Genomic DNA, 20,633 nt, shown 5'->3' with positions numbered 1-20,633 from the left:
AAGCTGCATAATGATCCCCCTCCTGTAACAAAAGTGACATTTTTCAGCATGGAGAGGGTGATTTCTTGCCTAAAATCCTTCTGATGGATTTTTAGCAGGGCTTGTTCTCATAACACATAAGTTCAGATAATGCAAAAAGTCTAAGCAAAGACTTTGTTGTCTTTCTTGGTTGTCTCCCCCACACTTCTGGGCTGGCAGAGTTTTCTGGAAGGATGTTTGCGTGGAAGGGACAAATGAAGCAAGAGGGGGGAAGAGAATGTTCCTCAAAGGTTTTGCCACTCACAGTGAGTGATGGCAACATCTAGACTGTTTTTGGTGTGCCATGACACCCCAGGCACTCTCAAGAGCTCTGGTCCTGCTAGGAACTCAAGCAGGCACAAGACAAGAGACTCCCACCCCTGGGATGTAGGTCTGCCCTGATGCCAAGCCACAGTCACTAAACACAGGGACAGAGAAGGAGATACACCAGGAGAAAAGTGTGATCAGCTTTTCCCTTGTGCTTAGATTTCCTCAAGTTTTTTCTTACTAACATTTTCTGTTTGTAGAACATAGGTTGAAATTTTCCTTGCACTCGAAACTCATACTCTTGATGGTTTCAGACACTTATTACTCATTTTCAAAGTGTTTGTGCCAGTGTTAATGTAAGTGGATTACTCCAGTGAAGAATTGTGGGGAGTGTATATGTGTTTTCAAGTAGATAAGAAAACATAAATCTCATATGTTTAGTACTGATAGTGATTGCAGTCTCCTCAGCCAAGGGTCCTGCAGTGGGTTGGAAAAGAGCCCCTTGGTTTGTTTTCCTCCATCATTGAGGGAAAGGGATATTATAAATGGTGATTGAAAATTCATTCATTTAGTGTCTTCCTTGTGTTATGTACTATAATGAGAATTTTCTAGAGTTCAGGTCTTGGTTTTGCTGAGGGCCCAGCAGTTATGAGAACATTAAGCTCTGTGGTGTTTAATGTAGACAATGTAACTTTTCCTGATAAATACCCAGCCCCTCCCCCACAAGCTGGAAAGCAAAAATGACAAGTACTGTAATGTTGAAATTGGATCCAAAAGGATTTAGCGAACTGAGCATTTGCCATATTTAGCATCATCAAAGTTCCTTCCTCTCATACTTCAATGATGCTTTGCTGATTTTCTGATTAGTCTGATATGCTATTTCTCTTAAATCACCTACCCTATCATTCCTGAACCCTTCCGTTTATCTGTTCTTGGGTCACATTCATGCATATACTTCATGCATACAGGTCTAAACTGACTATTAGGAAACAAATTCTGAAGTCAGAATGTGTGTTTGGTCCATTTTAGGCTGCACCATTGATTTGTTCAAGAATTTGTGATACTATGTTCCTTTCCCTGGGCATTGCCGCTGACAGCTTGTAGCAAAGTCAAGTACGATGTTTAGCAAACCACATGTCCTATCGTTTTTTAGCTTTGCCATTGTACCTTTGTGGCTGTGAGCCAGAGACAGATCCAAGGCTTCCTCCTGTGCAGTGCAACTTTGCCTGTGTTTTGTGTGTACATGTGTGTAGCCAGTTCCACATTTTTCTCTCTTGCAGTAGGGTTAGCTGGAGAAACATGTGCTGAACTGAACAGAGCAATTAGGGACTGAGTTTTGAAAGGGAAAAAACAAACAGTTTGGGATTTTTTCATGGAAGATGAAGGCGCTTCTCTATTCTGGGACCATTCCTCCAGGGAGGAAGAAGGTGTGCTGTCCTGGTAAATGGAAGCCACAAATGTCAGTGTCCCAGCTCAAGTTGGTCAGAAAGAGAGGACAGCTTGCTGTGCCACTTGATATCTTTATCATCTGCAGTGCTGCCGTAGGCTTTTGAGTGCCAGCTGCAATAATTGAAGACAGGTATTGTTGCTATGTATTAAAGGAAAAATAAAGAAAAATAAAAATAAATAATTTCGTAACTCTCTTTCAGAATCTGCCCAAACAGAGGTCATCAGAGTTCTCAATGGTGACTCTGGCAGGATGATTGAAAACCAGGGGGATACCATGCTTTGAGTTAAAATAGAAATATGGTTGGAAAACATGTGTTGAAACAAAGATTAGTTTAACATGAGTTTAAAATTATAGATAGAGGTTTTTTTTCAGATTTAAGTACACAAGCAAAAGAAACTGTCCTGAGGACAATACCTGAATTTTAGCCTTGCTTTGTCTCCCACTCCTTCTCAATCCTCCTTCCCTGGCAAAATTAGCAGTTACCATCATTCTCCACATATTAACACCTCTCTGCACAGTGCCCATTCCTTTCCCTAATGGGCATTTAACGACTCAGCCTTAGTTCTGAAGTGTCAGGGTGTCTCTGTGGTGGCAGCTCCGCTCTGTGCCCCCTACCTGCTCCTCCCGCTTGCCCCGCTCCTCTGTGGGGTGGGCGAACCGAAGCAAGCCCCGCATGCGCCGTCATCCTGAGCTCAGCCTGCCCGCTGCTTCACGGGAACTTGCCTGGTTTTGCAGATGTAGTTATTGAGACGGATCACAATAGTGAGGTGCCTGCCAAGCTGCATTATTTGCACAAACACACTGTCTGCAGTTTTGGTACAGTGGGGCTCGACGCGAGGATTGCCGCGTTTCACAGCGCTAGTTACGGCACATGTTGTTTCCAAGGGGGAGAAAACCATTTCTAAGGAGTTTGCCCTTCCTTTGGCAGGGGAAAACCATACTAGTGGGAAAAACCTAATTAAGACCAGTTGTACTCTTAGGTCTTAGCAGGATGTTTAACTTAAGGCACTCTCAGTTAGTCCCATAAAAACCAATGGGATGATGTAAAACAAGTCAAATAACACCACCTATAAAATCTAAGTAATAACCCAGTCACGTAAGCAGCCTACAAGCCCTTGAGAGGAAGCAGGCTGCCAACATTTTCAGAAGTGATGATGATTTTAGGTCAATTTCATTTTGGGATGCTCAATAAGAGTCACTTTGTCAGGAGGTCCTCAACAGTCCGTTCCCTTAAAATGAAGTGTGCCCAGCACTGCATCCAAAAATTAAAGACATCCTAAATTATAAAAAATGCTGGCCACTCATATAAGCATATTTTAGGAACGTGTGTTCTTCCCTAGTTTCATCTGCAGGATTCATCTTGAACTAAATTGGTGTTTATTGGTGGGAGAATTAAAGTCCTCCATCCTGATTCTCATTTAAACTAAGGCCACTTTTGAGTGGTTTTGCAGCACATAGGCACAGTAAAGTACAGTTTATAGCCACCCTAATACTCTGGAGCAGTGCAAAGTGCCCCCAAGAGAAGTGAAAATCAAGTCTGTAACCTGCTAACTTGCATCCTGAAGGTTGCTCTTTCCATGCAAACTGCCCTGCTGTGGCAGTCTCCACGCTTCTGGTGGTACCAGCAGTGAGCACAGCCCAACGGGACAGTTGTTTATTTCAGTATTCCACTCCTCACATTTCTCCCTCAGCTGTATACTTGCTCCTTCAAGGGCTTTATTGTTGTAGTGTTTTAACATCGTTCTCAGCATTCTTAAAGACAGAGTCGGAAGGCTGCTGTCTGCTGATCTTCACAAGGGGAGTAAAGCTGCTCTGGCAGTTTGAGAATAACAAATGTAACTGTCCTGTGTTCTCTGAAGGAAAACTGAAACATAGGTGGCCAGATGGTATTTCTTTTTCACTTAAAAATCTTGGTTTCAGGAAACTTAATTGATGCCCTCTGGCCTTTTTCCTTTTCTTCCCCCCCCCCCCCCCCCCTCTAATTTTGAAGAGGCTCCCTTGTGAAACAGCAGAGCTTTCCTTGGAACTGCACAGGACATGAACCTGGTTTTTAATCAAGTAACAAAATCCATGGCTTTCAATAGAAGGTCCGTGCGTTGCATGTATCAATTAATGCTTATTAATCAGTTTTTGCAGTTAGTTGAACTGCAGACCGTAGTTGGAAGCTATTAGGGGGAGAGTTGCGAGAGGAATACTATTGCAGCACTACACCCAGGTCTGCTGTTTGTGTCCTTTGGAATCAAGGTGTTTGTATAATGAAGTTGGCATGTTGATATATGATCTATTTTTTAATGTCATTACAATTTTAGTTCCCTCTGCCTTTTTGTCATTGGGTTGCATTTAAGCACAGCAAGCCCAACTTTAAACTTCCTTACTCAACAGCTTTATTAGTTATAACGTACCGTGACCTTTCTCAACATTCTTAAAGAAAAAGATACAGTGTAATGTCACTTTACTTTGCTTATTGTTCTTTGTTGTGGTGAACAAAGCATTTTCTACAGTGGCTATAGCACATAATTATACAGCTTTCAATAGCGGTGTCTTGGCACATATCAAAGTTCAGAAGAGCCTTTAGAAAAAAAAAGATGTTTTGTGGCAGCCTAGGGAGGGTCTCATCTTTCCTTCAGAAAATAGTTCAAGGCTCTTCTGTCAAGCTTCCCTACTTAGAGCTTTTTCTCCTCCTGCTTCATAAAGTTTAAAGGGGATTCAGTGGAGTTCTATGATCTATTTCCTTTGAAAGATTGTTCCTTTGCACAGAGAAGTCCTTTGACTTCAAGAGTTCACAGATTCATGTCTTTAGGTATCATATGTCTGACCTTATCAGTTACTCTATTTAATGTAGGAGAAAAAGTCTCAACTCTTTGTGTTTGTCTGTTTTGCCTCTGTGAAATGATTTGGTGAAAAGACCATCCTTTTTAACACACCACTGAGAGGCCGTTTCTGACTGTAACCTACCCTGTGGTTCTCCTAAAAAAAAAAAAAAAATTGTCCTTGTGTTTTGTGTATGGATGATTTCACAGTGAGAATAGAATTATACAAGGACAGACACACATAAAAAAAATCTTTTGCTCTTTTTTCCTAAATGATCTATTGGCTATTTTGGTGGCTGCTACTCTGGTTCCCCAACAGGCACAACCATTTAACAAACACAGAGATAGCGGCTGGAGTGCTGGGCCAGCAGTAGGTTTTCCCTTGCTTCGACCTACCCCAAAGGCCTTCATAATTAATTGTCCTTCAGAGATGAGGAAAGTTCAGAGACAGTGTGTGTAGCGATGTCTATTGTCTGACATTCAGTTCTCCTTCCCTCAGCTCTTTTTCTTCATTCCACAAAGGGTTATCAATAGGAGCAGGGAGCAAGCTCTCTTCTAACAGCTGCTGGTGGTGGCTGTAGCTTTCTGTGGAAGGTATCATTGTGTTCAGCCATCTATGGATTAAATGGCTGGAAAAGTTCTAACAACCCTTTCAAACGGGTGTGTTTATTTCATCTAGATTACACAGACCTATTTAGCTAATTAAAAACTTTCTCAGAACCCCTTCTCTCCTATTCAAGGGAAGGAAAAAAATTAAAACACTGCTGTACTTATGAAGAATGGCTGCAATGAAACTTCATTAAATAAATGAAAAATTCGATCTGTCAGCTTTGATCCAAACGCACTCAAATGAGCATAGGCTTGTTTGTTGAGTTGTTCTGTGGTTTTGGTTTGTGGTTTTGTTTTTTTTTCTTAGAGGGAAACAAGGTGCAAAGTAGAAAAAGCATAAAAGAAAACATTGATATAAACTGAAAAAGAAACAAACACTCACTGAATTTAAAAAACTGCCACAGTTCGTACTGTCTCTGCTCCTAACATCAAAGTGCAAAGACACTGGAGTTTGCTGAAGAGATTATTAATATTGTCGTGCCTTCTGTGATTAATTTAGAATCCACTGTGGCATAATTATTAAACTTCATATACAACAGAACAAAATTATATACATGCTTCCTTGTTTTCCCTGATGATATGCTAAACAAAGATATGGTGGGGTTAGTAGATAGGCAAGAAGTACAGTCAAATTAGAGCTGTTTATTAACAATTGCTATGTTACTGCTCCAATTAATTGGGCGAAGCCAAAAAGGACAAATACAATCATTCTTCCACTGAGCAGTTTAACTAGCAAATTAGGGGGGTTAAATTTTTTTTTTTTCTCCAAAAAAATCCAAAAAAACCCCAAACCATACCAAACCAAACCAAAACAAAAAAGCAACCTCCACTATGGACCTTCACCTGCATTCTTCACAAATACATCACATTGCAATGGGAAGAAATAATCATGTAAAACATTTTCTGGGCTCTGTCTCACTTCCTGACTGTTAAGAAGGACTGAACAACAATCAAGATCAATTATTGTACTGATTAAGTTATTATGTCTGGCATTTTGAAACAGGTTTTCTGTATTTAAGAAGAAATTACATACAAAGTAGATGCAGCTAATATAGTAATGCAAAAAAAGATCATAAAAAATTAAAGTTATTCTTATGAATCTTTCATTAGAAGCAATGAAAAGGGACATTGGTGAAGCCAAGTGCTTTGTTCTTCTGAGCTCCTCTTGTAGGTCCAGATCCTGCAAACAATTATGTACTTGAATGTTCCTTCTGCAAGAGTCCTGTTGGCACCTTCAGCCTGTCTCCTGCTCTTTCACAGTTTGCCCACTTCAGCCTGTGGATTACTAGCAGAATTGTTCATCAAACAGAAGTTCCCTTTAAAAATTGACAAATTTCTGTAAAAAAAAAAAACACAAAATCACACAGCTGTATGGAGGCAAATGCTCACTTTTATGCAGGAAGAGCTGTTGTGAAATGATTTAAGGCTACTCAGAGCTTTTCAGATTACTCCCCACTGCAAATAACATGTTAAGTAGTAAATTACCCTGTTTTATTACTGATCAATAAAATAGTAATCTTGTCTTTTAGTATAGAAAAATATTTCAGTGGGTTTTTTTCTGGTTTAGTTCAGGGATAGTTGTAAACCAGAAGGCAAAATCCTCACTGCTCTTCCTGCAAAAAAAAAAAAAAAAACCAAAACAAAAAACCAAATCAAATCCCATACTCATTTGTTTCTAACTTTGCTTTGAGAGAATCCTAGGATTGTTCCAGCTGAATGGTGTTGGGTTTCTGTTCCTGTGTGCATGTGTGCATGTAGTGATGATGTGCTGTGGGGTTTTTGGGGGGTATTTGTTTTTTTTGTTTTATTTCTTTAACAATTATTTACCTGTACTCATCTTTATTGTCCCCTCCTCTTCTCAAGCAAAACAAAAAAAAAAAAATTCCCCTTCACCCCCCCCGAAAAAAAAGGAAAAAGAAAAGGAACCAGCAAAAACAAAACAAAACTTGGCAAACTCATCTGACTCCTAGTGCCATTTCATTTTGCATTCAACAAGGGGTACTGGGAATTGAAACGTCAACTGGAGATTGAGAAAAGCACCAATTTATAGTGTGTTAGCCTTGCACAATTCAAGATTTCTTTTGCTAGCTGCACGCATTATACCCAACATCTCGCCACTCTCTTGTGGCAGTTGTGAGGAATGGCTATTCCTTCCCGTGTGTGTACTACAGGCCTCTAAAGACCCTTATTTATTCTCTCCCATGTCACCTTGTGTACAGTCTGGTCTGTGACACTGATGGTGATTATGTCATTATTTTGCTCTGGGGGCTTTGGCACATCTGCAGAGCTGATGCACATCTTCTTTGTTACGCTGGCATACGTCCCATATCGCAAATGCTTCATTAGCCTTACTGCCTGCCTCCTTGCCAGACAAGAATACCCAAATCCAAGCTTCTTTTTCCTCTGGTCTTTTGTGTCTGTGATGAGCCTTTATTCATCTTCCTAGTTCTTCCCTGTTTTCTATTTTTCTGTGTAAAATCGATTTCCAGATGTCCGTCGTTCTCCAAAATCCCATCGTGGATGAGGAGTGAGAAGCAAGGTGAATTTTAACCCATGTCATCCCTCACTTGCTTAGAGTCTTATCCCTTACAAAGTGAAATGCTTTTTCTTTCATTCTTTATCTAGCAGGAATTCGTTAGGCAATTTTAAAACCTGTTTGTTTTTTTTTAAAAAAAAAAAAGGGAAAATAAATCCATGATAACTCTTACCATTTTATAAATCCTAGCTGTGGTAATGGGTAACATGCAAGTTGCACATGTTTTTCCTGGACTTTCTTCATTTCTCTTAGACAACATAGCTAAATTTCTCACTCAGAACTTTTGGAGCAGCAGCACTGGCTAGTGAAGGTGGAGGGTATTCATGAGACCTGATCAGCTGAAATTTCTTGTATCCTCTTTTAATGTGTCACATTAGAAGGTCATAGAACATTTTGTACTGTGAAAATTGAGGAAAATGTTTGATCTTCTAAACTTTATCCAAGCTGTTCTATATAAATGTCATACCAGAGAGATGTGAAATAGTAGTTTAGCTTACTAGTTTGGTAAGATTTTTTCCTCTGTTTCCCACCCAACCCATGCTTTTTCTTCATGGCACTGAATTCTGGGCTGGATTCTCAGTGTCTGGTGTAAATCAGCTCCAGCAATCATTGCAGCTAATTAATATATGCCAGCTGAAGAGCTGTCTTTTGTTGTGTTACTATACAGTCAAATGTGTGAATATATTTTAAATGTTAATTGGTAAAAAGTTTCATTTAATTTTTTTAAACTAAACATTAAATGCAGCACTGTATTTGGAGTCACAGAGCCATCATGTTCATGGATGTCGGGTGGAGGTGGGGGGGTGTTGTTTTTATTTTTGTGAGGCACGCTTGCCAAAAGAGGAGGTCCCAGCCGATCCTGTCTCACAGTGCAGGGTCAGGGCTGTGTGACTGACTTTAACAGAAGTCTTACAGATAGGATTGCCCATCCTATAGGACTTTGAATAGGTCACCTTCACGCAGAACACTGTTTCCTTGATATATTCAATGTGTTTTAAAATGGACGAGGGTCGAGCTCTCATGATGTCAATTAGCAAACTGTCAAAATACTTTGGAAACCGTGGGAGAGGTTTAGCAGCGCTGTGACCCATGCTGGTTTCTGGGCCAGCTTTCTGGGGTCCTGCCCTTTCTCAGAGCAGATATCCCTGGCCTGAGAGAGCACTGGCAGTGCAGGTCTGCTAGCAGGCAGACCTTGCAGCATTGGTGAGGAGTGCAACAGGGACGCTGTTTTCAAACATACCTAAATCTGTAAGGGAAACTATTGAGGCAGTGAGGAAGTGGCAGCAGGATACTGCAAGCATCCATGAGGACACTATGTCCTTCACTTGTGTGAGACAAAGCAAACCTGGGAGCAGAAGGAGATGCAGTTTGTAGCAGTTGTAACATTAATAGCACAAAAGTGAAGAAATGCCATTCAATCCAAGCGGGAGGCAGTCTTTGAAGCACTGGATCCCTTGCTTACACATAGCCCATCGCCTGCAGAACTGGAGTATAGCTGAATTTTGTGTGCAGAGAGAGTCTTCCTGATAGGTAAGTGTGGGTGGGTGACAGATAGAAGGACAGCCAGAAGGGCTGGCTGAAGGTAATCAGTGTTTTGGAGATGATTTCTCCCTTTAGATCTGGAAGGGGCAAGGTTCAGCTTTCTTATCTGCAGAGGGGGAAGGTACACGGGCGGGCTCTGACTCGTTTTGTGTGCCCTCTGTGGGGGGGCTGTTTCAAGGCTCCCGTGGAAATGTGCTGTCAGAAGAAGCCCTGTCCAGGTGGTCCAGAGAGCTCAAAGAGGTGGCCTTGAACTTGTTTCTCTAGTTAGTGGAGAGGCTTTGTAGAGAGCGGCAAACCAGTGTGGCATGATCTCTGTTGCTAAGCAGACAGACTGCTGCAGTTGGGCCTTAGGCACAGTCCCATGGATTGAACTGTGGCAGAGACATATAAATGCATTTAAAGCAGTTAGCCTGCAGCTTCAGAAAGTTTTTAGGGGAGAGAAGGGAAAATAAACATTGCAAATGAAAGGTCTTTAAGTGCCAAATATCAGTGTTTGGCGGGGCGGGGAGAGCAGGAGCTGGAGCAGCTTATCTCTTACAATTGCAGAGAGGGCTGGCTCCATCAGATGAGGCCCAGCCTCGAGGTTATCTAATCCAGCGCTGTCTGCAGTCGCAGCATTTCCTTCCGCAAGGGATAAAGGGGAGTCAAATGAGAGGGAGCTCAGTCCATTAGGATGTAAGACTTTGTCTTCTGGCCTCACAGGCTTGTGACCCTCACCAGGCCCTAGCAGGTCCTGCACTGGAGCTTGTAACAGGGTGCTTGTGGCCCACTCTAGCCAGGCTGAAGGACAGCATGGCTCAGGATGGCATAGATGGAGCAGTTTATCCCATCGTGATGGGCTCTGGATGCTCATAAAAGCATGGTTGCACTGGGAGGAGATTTTTCAGAATTGTTCAGTGGGAGTCTAAGCTGGTGGAAACAGCTTTATTTGCAACACACCTCTCCCGTAACCATGCAAAATTTCCTTCCCCTGCCCATACCCTCTGCCACTGGAAAGAGGAAAGGAGGTACCCTCTGCCAGAGGGCATGCTTGCCACCTTCATGACACCCCCAAAAGGACCCTGGTGACAGCCTGCTTCCCTGCCAGACTGATTAAACACCACCTGCTTCCCATCCTTCTCCCCTAACTCCCTCCTCACTCCCCCAGCCCAGCCCATGCAAACCGAGGAGGGGGAAGGCACAGTTGGAGCTTTTCAGGGCCAGACACAGAAGACAAAGGTGATTGCAATGCAGAGAGATGGGAAGAGTGTGCAAGAGCAAGCAACACCAATTATAGATGTTACTGTACTGTTGCAACATATATATATATAAGATTTATTCTAGATGCATAATCATTTTAATTATCACTTCTACTATAGTGTTAGTGGTTCACCTATGGACCCAAATTCTACTGAACATTAAAAAAAAAAAAATCCTTGCAAATTACAAGTTCTGTGAGCCACTTTACCTCTATATCCACGGTCTAACGAGCAGTTCCTGCATGCCTGGATCTTTCACACTTGGAAATACACTATAAAAGTAGAGGACTTGCTGCTGGTGCAAGACATAACCTGCTCATCTCAGTCCAGGCTGTGCCTCCTGGTCCTTCTGAGTAGCACATCACGTTCCCAGCTGACTGATGTGTCCAGGAGGATATGCAATAACCTCTCTGCTGAGCCAGAATTGGATGGTCATCCCTGTAGTCACTTTTCTGGACAGGTTTTTTGTGGGTGCCTGTATGTGGTACCTGTCAGAATTTGGCAGCAGGGTACATAATATGCTGCTTGGCATTGTAGGCAGCCTCTTGTAGCAGATTGCATTTCACCACAATGGACTGAGTTAAAGTTAGACTATTCTTGTGTATGAGAGTTGTATTTCTCCTTCAGTTTTTGTATGAGACAGCTTCTGGGGTGTGACAGTAACCTCTCCAGTGGCCCTTTCTTACATTTCCCAACACACACTAAATGCCCAGCTAGCATAAGCTGTAGGAGTCTTAGTGATTTTTCCATTCTGTGGCACTGCCACTGGCAATGCAGCAAGTTAAGGGCAATCAGAGTTTCCATTAGAAGCCTCTACATCTCTTGCAGTTCTAATTCATCAGTATGGCAGAAGAGGAAATTTAATAATCTTCCCAGTAAAACTCTGTTGATGATTTTGAGGACGGAGAAGGGGAGAACTGAATTTGAAGGTGTAAAAAGTAAAGAAATTGGAAATGTTAAGTCCTTGTTATTTCGTCTTATCCCGCTCTACTCCCGAGTCTTACCAAGTTTTGTATTTGGAAACCATCGCGTTAAAGCCGTGGTGTTTGCATGCCAGAGTAGCTCTGTTTCCGTGATGGAATGGCTCATCCCCTGCGCCGTGGGTGCAGCAGTTCCGGGACAGGGATCCCACCGGGCGCAGTGCTGTGCGTGGGGCAGGACGGGGAGATGGGAAGAGGGGTCCCACCAGGGAGCACCCCGGGAGGCAGCAGGGGTACGAGTGAGCTGCAGCAGCGCTGTTTGTGCTCAGCCACCAGCGGCGCTCGGTGCTCCAGCCGCGCGGGGAGCCTGCCGAGTACTTCCCAGTCTTTATTTGTGGAAAAGCTTAATTGAAATGCAAGTGATTAAATCTAATGTATCATGCAGTATCCATTTTCACTGCACTACCACTTTCACTTCCCCGATATTATCAGGCATCTCAGCAGCCCCACTGTCAGGTTTTTTTCCTTGTAAGAGCCATGCCCATTCTCTCTCCTCTTTGTGAGCTTGGCGGAGGAGATAACAATAAGCCAGTAGTAGATTACTAGTGCCCCAAACTCTCCTCATGGGATAGGGGATCTCAGCTTTATTTTAAACAAACATTTTTAAAATACATCCTCAAATAATTTTCCAGCTTTTTTAAAAGAGTAAAAGAAACTACACTGCAACAGCAAATGCAATAAGCAACCTCTGTTGTTGGCCTAGTTTTTCTATTTTAAACCAGACTTGGACAAATGTTTTTCCCTTCCCAATATTAGTGCTGTCCCAAAAGAGTGGCCTTCTCTTTGTGTGGCACAGTGGGAGAACAGACTTTCCTAAACAGCAACCCAGTTTCTTGTCAATTTTTTTTTCTCTTTCCAAAAATTCTATTTCTTAAGAAATTTGTACAGCAGGAGTTGTGAGAGGAAACTTGAAGGCAAAAAATGAAGATCGTGGTGGCACCACATAGCTACTGCTGTAGCCAGGGGAATTGGGACACACGTAGAGGTGGGCAAAACAACACCCTGCATTCTAGGAAGGTTCTGGTTGGGAGAAGAGTGTGTTTACTAGAGCATCCAATAGTTGAGGTATTTTTCATTTGTGTTTTTAAAATAAAAGCATCCTTTCCAACTATTTCCCTCTCCTCATAAGTGATAATGGAAGAGGCATTAGCCTTTCCATTGCCTGAGCCAACCTGTTTTTTTTCTAAGAGGTGTCCAGGATGTTCAGCCAATTGAGTGATCTAATTAGCTGAAAATTGTTAATTTCCTTTACCTTATAAAGCACCTAACACAGAAACTGTTAAATAATGTTAAGTGTCAGACTTAAACTGAGAACATTGGGCCATATGCTGCTGTGGCTCTCACGCCAAAAAGTGTAGCAACTTACTCCAAAACCTGCCTCCAATTCCTGTGTAGAAGCCAAAGCCTCCTGCTTGATATGCTGCCACACCAACTCGCAGGGCTAAGATGGTCCCACACAGCAGTTCACTGCACTCGGGGAGCAGGAAATGTGTGTGAGGGGAGGGAACAGTCTGGATGAATGTGGCAGGAGCCAGGACACCGGTGAGGTGTTGCAGACGCTGCCCTTGCAAGTCGGGGAAAGCCGACGGTGGGGAAATGCTGCTCAGGGCAGCGTTAGCCTGGACAAGGCACCAGATGTGTGTCTGCAGCTCCCGATTGCACAAGTCCCTGCTCTGCAGGGGACCAGGTGGATCGGTGAGCTGCCTGGAAGCTCCTTCTTAAAGCAGCAGGGACTCTGGATTAGTGGAGTGCACGCCAGGGAGGGGCTGGTCTGAGCATCACCAGTCCCTCTGAGCCCTCAGAGACAGTGAGATGTCTTACTGCTAGGGAGGGATGCAAAAGGGTTTGTCCTTGATATGTTTCCTACAGGACACAGACTGTGGGTGCGAGAATGTGCATTTAGGTGCCAACTTTCCTCCAAAGCCTGCAGGCTTAAATCTTTCTCCTGTGAGAAGAGGCTTAGGGCTATGTGTTTGTGCCACAAGTAGAGTTTCTCAATCATCTCCTTTAAGAAGGTTTCTTTCTGCCCCCAAAGCTCACCTTACCCTGACTTTGGGAGTGAGGGGTGCCTGTGCCAATCTAGTTTGTGCTTTGTATGAGGTTTTCTTGGCAGAAGTATTTCTCCCAAATATCTTCTGCCGTCGCCTGTTGGTGTGGATCGCTGTGCACACACACTAAAGCTGTCTGATCTGGAGCTACCCATGGTGAGACTGCTTCCCAGTAGTGGACTCATCATCCTGGAGAGGTTCTCCAGCAGCTGTCCAATAGGTGCTGTTTATGCCTTAGCCTTGGGCTCCCTACAGAGCTCTTCTGTATAGCTACTGTCCGGATCATCCAGCAAGAAGAGTGATCTGGCCTTGCCCCTCTCATCCCCTCCAACCTGTTTACTCCGATCACCACGACCTTGTGCTCTGCAATGTGAGCAGCTTTCACCAGCTGAAGACCTCTGATCCTAAGTCCATGAGAGATTTTGGCTTTCCTGTTTGGCAAGGTGACTTGTTGCCCACCAGGTCAACATGAATAAAGACTTCTAAAATCCTTAATGTCCTGCAATTGGAAAAATTGAAAAAAACATCTTGAGCTATGCTGCATTCCTTTATTTTTGCTCATAGTTAGGATCAGAAAAATCCAAACTCATATGCACCAAGAATTCTACTTTATATAAAATTTGAAAGTAAAATCAATCCTGGTCCAATCTTATCATTTTTAAAGTATGTTTATCCAGCTTTGTAGTAGGAACAAGCAGACCATTTGAAGGCCACATAGTTTTCAAACCTTGGTTGCAACACGTTACCCCATTTTGAAACCGTCTTTATCTAGCCGAGAAAACTAAAATCTGTTTGACAAAGTAGCACTCCAGCCAGTTTATCTTGCAATATGGCTTTAGCTCACAGAGCCTATTGATTTCCTTAAATTAATGTTTACAGAATGCTACTGAATTTCACTCAACGGGACATTGTTCTTTTGAAGCTTTGTAAAATATGATACAGAGTGTTACTGCCATTTGTTCCTTTGCTAAGACTGATGAAACATTTATTTTTTTAAAGCGCAGCCTTGAACTATAGCTGTTTCCTACAAGTGTGTTTACTCTTGGAACATTAGTAATACAACACACTATCAGACTCCAGCACAATACCACAGGCAAAGTCTGTAGGTACGCTCTGGCCAGCCTAATCGTAGAAATGGAGCTGAAGTTTTAACACAGATTAGACATCATATGAGAAAAGGTTTCAAGCTTAGCCCAGCTGTCCCTGTCTGAAGGATCTTCAGATGTGTGTGCTACAGCCAAGCAGTTGTCTGACGCTGTTACAATATTAGAACGATTGCGTTGGTCTTGGTACTTCTAAACATGGGACCCCGGACTGAAAATTACTGTGTGATCCTTTCCCTTTGTCCCCCCAGACAAGGTGAATGGCTTTATGGTCACCTTGCTCCTGGCTTAGAGGCTTCTGATCCAGTCTCTGAGGACTGCTTTCAAATCTCCTTCAAGAAGCATTTGCGTTACTCATGTCCACCCAAACCTAGTGGTTTTCTAAGATGAGGTTGCAGTTGCTTACTGCAGAAATTTTACAAGAAATCACAGCCACCAATGGCTTGGCAATTTTGCTACTTCTTTCTGCACACGTCGTTCCAATAAATCTTCACTGCTCACGTATGGGCCTAAACTGGGCACTGTAAGGGTATGTATTTTATCCCACAGGCATTAGAGGGAACTGCTCACTTGGAATATGAGTAGGAAAAATGTGCTCCTGAGGATAATGTGTCCCCCAGCCCAGCACAACCAGAGGTGGACCATCCATAGGCAACGTAAACTCTCTGTTGAAACCAGTGGGGTGGTGAAAATTTACGCTGCTGAGAAGCTGACCCTTGGTAGCCTCCCACATGTGCTTAAGGAGAGGGCCTTAAACTCCCCAGTTATTGCATGCAATATTAATGTGCCAGCTGGCAAGAGAGACAAATATAAGTCATTTGAGCACCTAAGATGTGGGCATCTTGCTTTGTAAGACTGTTTGGGAGCAGATGACTTCTCTTTCTATCATGGAAGTTCTGTGTAACCAAGTCCCAACTCTCTGCAGAGGGGAAAGGAAAGCCAGCTCTGACTTCTTGCCTCTTTATCTAGTAATCTCTGTGTGGCCTTCCTAAAGCATGTGAGTTTATCCATTTAAGTCCACTCTGTCTGCAGTACAAGCCCCCAGCTTGTGCTACTGCTGTCAGGAGATATGTCTCTCCTTGATCAATATTTACTTAACAAACAGCAGGGATAGGAGAGTTTGTTTAGAGGAATCATGTGTGCACAAGGGTGAATGAATGCTCGGTAAAGTACTTCACCTGTTTGTCTCCTTTCCTAGGGTATCTTTTCTGCTCCAGACCTCATGCTGGGGCTTGCTACCATTGCCCCTGTGAACATGCTCAAAGCCATCCTGCCTTAGGACAGTTTAGCAATCAGCAGCAGAAAATGAACTTCTGAGTAAATATTTTATTCCCTGTTCTGGGAAAGTTGGAGGGAGAAGTTTGGGAACTTTGTAAAATTATTTCTATGGTTAAAAAAATACCTGATACTCAAGTAAAAACAAACTAGTTTATCAGACTTGCGCTTATTCAAGAAAATATTTCAAAGATGTTTTAAGCATTTTGTTGGGACAAAATATTTCAAAATTGCTGCTGACAAAAATCTGAAATCTTGTAAAGAAAAAAAAAATATGTGCAGGTAAAATTGCAAGGAAAGAAGTACGTTTATTATTTTTAAAGAATAACTTTAGAAATGGCTGTTATTCATTTATCCAACTGAAACAGTTGTTTCTGATGCCTGAGGTCATTGCATGCAATTAGCTTTGAGGCATCTGAGTCTAGTTTGAGGGGGGGTGTATTTTATTTTGTGAATCAGAGTTGTAAAAGCCATCTGAAATATTCATGCAGAATTGTCTGAGAAGCAGTTTCTGTTTTATTTACTGCACAGTAGAACAGCCACAGTGGATTAGCTCTACAATACCCGTAACAAAAGCACAACAGCTGATGCATGTGATGTTAGGAGGTGACAAAACAGTTAAAGTATGCTGCTGGCTACAGGCAAGCAGTCAGCAGATGCAGACAAAAGGGTTTGTGACAAGAATAACTCTCTCTCCAAGGCGAGCAGTCAAGAGTATCCAAAATACCAATACCCTTTTCTCCTTGACATTGTCTTCTTACAGTCAGCATTTTATTGCCCTTTTATAGTAAAAAAACAAAACACAATTCTCTGGAATATCGGTTTTAACTTGACTTTCACAATTCCGTGATCTTTACATCTGTATTGCTTTTCCTATCATCTAGATTTACCACTTGAGCAAGAATTTTTGAAAGTTTAAAAGATTAACTGTGGAGAAGCCCACCCTTAATAGGATTAACAACATGAAATACACATATAAATCTTGGAGCAGATTGGTGATTTGTTCTGTCATTTGGTTTTGGTTGTTTTCCCCTTTTCTATTAAGAGAGAATTTAAGCATCTTATTTTGCTAATGAAGAAATAATGCTTGTGTAGAAATTAAAGGTTTGCTCAACAATGGGAGAGATTTAAGAGCTGGAAAAGAACTGTGAATGAGCTGATGTTTATTTCAGAAGTGTGAAAAATCAGCTTATATATCTTCAGGAAAAGAAAAAGAGAGAGAGAGAGGGAGAGACTGTCTTCTTTCTAACCTTTGTAATTCCCCTTCTATTCTCTGTGACATTCATTCAGCTGCCAAGCATGTTTGGCAAGGCTTGAGCCAGCGAGCGCACTTCCAGTGACCGCTAACCTTGGTATGTCCTGACACTTATGATGAGTATCTGCAGGACACAGAAGGCAGGCAGGCTGCTATGTCAGGCTTTTATTATGTACTGCAGAGGCTGGGGACAGTCAGTTTAATAAAACAAATCATCCTTGAAGGTAAAGCAACTGGGAAGAGGAGGAGGGCTCGGGAAGGGGAGATGAGAGGAACAGGAGGAAAGGGAGAAAAAGTCTTTGCTGCACAACTCAAAAAAAAAATAAATTAACTAATAAAAATAGAAGATACAAGACAACCTAATAATAAGAAAAACAGTGCAGGGTCACTGATTGACCACCAATTTAAGACACACAGCTACTTTTAGTGTGTCCTCCTTCACGACAATGATTTTTAAGATTCATCAGAAAGAGAAGCTTAATTCTCTATTGGCTTAAAATCAGAGTTGCTTCACTGATTTTCCTCAGGCAATGCTGACTTAGTCCTGCTGAGGAACTGCCCTCACCTTCTCAATCCCCAGTTCCTTTTGGGTAACACTTTCCTTGAAAAAAGTTCAACAAGTATTTATAAAGCTTTCTTCAACTGTGTGTGCTTCTGTGTGAGAGAAGAGTTAGTTAGGTCTGAACTGACTGCAACTTTTGAGCCATTGGCACTATACTTTTGCTCCCATAGAAGTAGTGTGTGCTGAGTATTTTTAACAAAGCACTCCCCCACAGTGCGAAGCCAAATGCTTCGGCATGATAGTTGCACATGCAAACCCAAGAGTGAATAGTTCAGGTTTGTTGTTCAAGCCAAGGAAAATGCCAGTAGTTAAAACAGCACAAATGGACAAGAGCAGATGAGAGCTTTAATTCCCTCCCAGTTTTCATAGACAAAAGGGACATGCTAACATGGCTAAGGCTTAAGAAAGGGGCACCATGGAGGTTGTTGGACTGCATTAGAAAGTACAGGACTGATGTGTACCAGGTGTAAATTAGTGTAACTGCACTGAGGCTGGCAGAGCCCTGCTGATTTACACTGGCCCCAAGTCTGGCCTGTGACTTTTTCCCTTGGCAGTGAAGTTACATTGACAAAGCATGCTGCAAAGTGTGATTTCTTTCTAAATTGGGCTGATGTGGAGGCCTCAGCCTGAGACCCACCTAGACTCCCCCAACCAGACCTCATTGTCTTTCGTCCTGGTGAATGCACAGTGTGATTCTTTGATTGACTGCTGCCACCTGATGCTAAGAAAATGCCCTGAGTTCATACTAGGGATTGTTGGTTCTATTAAAAGCAATGTAGATAGAGTTTATTTGTCACTGAAGCATTTTATGCAGATGTTCCTACTTCAGAGATGTTCAGTCAGTTAGGTGTAAAGATGCGCTGAATAGGTCGCCATCACTTAGGGTCAGGGAAATGCCACCCCCAGACACAAAATTAGCATGGCTGACTGATTAATTGCCCACTGAAAAATATAACTACCCATGCATTTAAATATTTATTTTCAGGCTCCGGACTTCACTCGTGTTCTCTTTTCTAAAGAAAAAAAAACCCCAAACAATAGAAAAAAACTGCAGATACTCTTTCTAGAAAGGAAAAGTGTTGGCTGAATTACCATCCTGTGGGATTAATCACAATGGAATTCACATTACTACATGCAAAGTGTGTAATCCAGTCTGACATGAAAAATTGCTAATAACATCCCAAAAGGAAAGAGCTATGAATGGTTCTAATGCCTTAAGAGTAGGGGTGATCTTTAGGAACTCAGCATTACAAGGTGAAGCCTCCAGAGGAAGAAAAAGCTGAAAAGTTGTGTCTCTTCAAAGCCCCCACAGGGCTTTGTTCATTATTGGGTTTGTTCACTGTTATGTTTGTGGGCTGCTCTCGGCAGCCTGTTGGACCAGATTCAAAGAGGCCTGACCCTGCAGATGTGACTCAGGTATAATAAAGTTGGACCTTAAAATATAATTCTCAGTCTAAAAAAAAAGCCTGTGTGTCGCTACAGTGGTGGAAGGCCTGGAGGCTATGGGTTCAGGGGTTTCACACTGCCTACTCCATGGAAAGCATCCTCTACCTGGAAAACTTTCAAATGCACAGGTAGAAATTGAATGGCAAAGGCCCAACTTAAAACCAGGTTGTCACTTCCAGGCTTAAAGCTGTCATGGGTGTAACCATGAGGTAGGAAGGAGAGATAGAACTTTGTGTATTTCCACTTCATGCTTCTTGTGTAATTGCCTCTTTCTCCTCTCCAGCAGCTTGGGAGGGAAGAAAGACAACTAGTGTTGGTCCTCTGGAGTGGATACCAAAATCAAAAGGTTTTGGTCCCATGAACTAACATCACTGTCTACTACATTTCCGATATCATGTAGTCAGAAACTTCTTCCCCTTGGTTAGTGCCCAGCAATACCAAGGGTGCTGAACAGTATGTGAGCATTGAACTGCATGAACAGAAAAGCATGTCAATTTTTTATAGCAATGCAAGCGGTATGGTATTTTCTATAGACATGTTACCAAATGCCTGAACAGCTGAGTGGTTATGGGGAGTTTTTAAGTAATTTCTTTGAGCTGGAGTAAGTGAAACATTACAGTTAATTTCTCTTAATTATTGCTAGAATAGACCATCTCTAAAGCTGCGTCTTTCTGTGCACCCTGTTGAATGAAAAATTTCCACAGATGCTTTTGAGAGGAAAAAAACCCCAAAAAAATGTGGGGGCTGGATTTCACTCTCAGAGGTAGACAGAGGACTTCTCTGGGGCTTCTGGAAGCAGAGTTGGTCAGCTGGTGTCAGGGGGAGCTGGTCTCATGCTTATCTGATGGCAGAACGTGGCTATCAAACTGCTGGTGTTTCCCTAACAATGACAGGTGAGCGAGGCTCCAGAGCTCTGTTGTATCAGATTGATCACACACATTTCCAGACAAGTTTTTTGAAAGTGGCTTCTAAAGGGACAAGGAGAAAAGCCTGAAGTAGAGAATCAGGGGCTGGCCTTGATCTGGCAGTGTGACATGAATTCAGTAAATCAGTGAGAGCTGCCCAAGTGTCTGTTCGCCTCGGGAACGGTTCAAGTGGCTCCTAGTGCAGGTCGGAGATCTCCTCTTGCCGGAGGGGACAAAGAATAGCAGTGAGGGAATACTTGCTATTATAAGCACGCTGGCTACTGGCCGGCCGTGTATTAGCAGTTCTAGAGCTGTGAAGCCATATTTCCGTGATAAAAGTGGAAAATAATACCTTTATGGAGATTACCTCAACCTTGCAACTGCCCTGCAGTTCATTAGAGTGATTGCTTTTGAATCATTTAAGGCATAGGGTGAGAAGGTGGTGCTGGTTCCTGAGACAACTACTTAGAATGAATTACTAAAGTTTGGAGGTAACTGTGGTTTTTAACATTCACCCATTGTTCAGGAGCTTCTGAGAGTGGCATGTTCTTTCCAGCTGGGTGTTTGACTCACAGTGACATTTGGAAAC

At 42.5% G+C, this 20,633-nt stretch overlaps 1 protein-coding gene across 1 annotated transcript in view; it reads left to right on the top strand.

Moving 5' to 3' along the window:
* PROX1 (prospero homeobox 1) overlaps positions 1-20,633 on the top strand; it is a 49,907-nt gene that overhangs the window by 22,706 nt on the left and 6,568 nt on the right. The window lies entirely within an intron of this gene.

This window comes from Pseudopodoces humilis, chromosome 3 (assembly GCF_049639895.1).
Source record: "Pseudopodoces humilis isolate 2021_Gansu_Grassland_sample_001 chromosome 3, ASM4963989v1, whole genome shotgun sequence".
Classification (NCBI taxonomy): domain Eukaryota; kingdom Metazoa; phylum Chordata; class Aves; order Passeriformes; family Paridae; genus Pseudopodoces; species Pseudopodoces humilis.
This window is presented reverse-complemented; position numbering and strand designations above follow the sequence as displayed.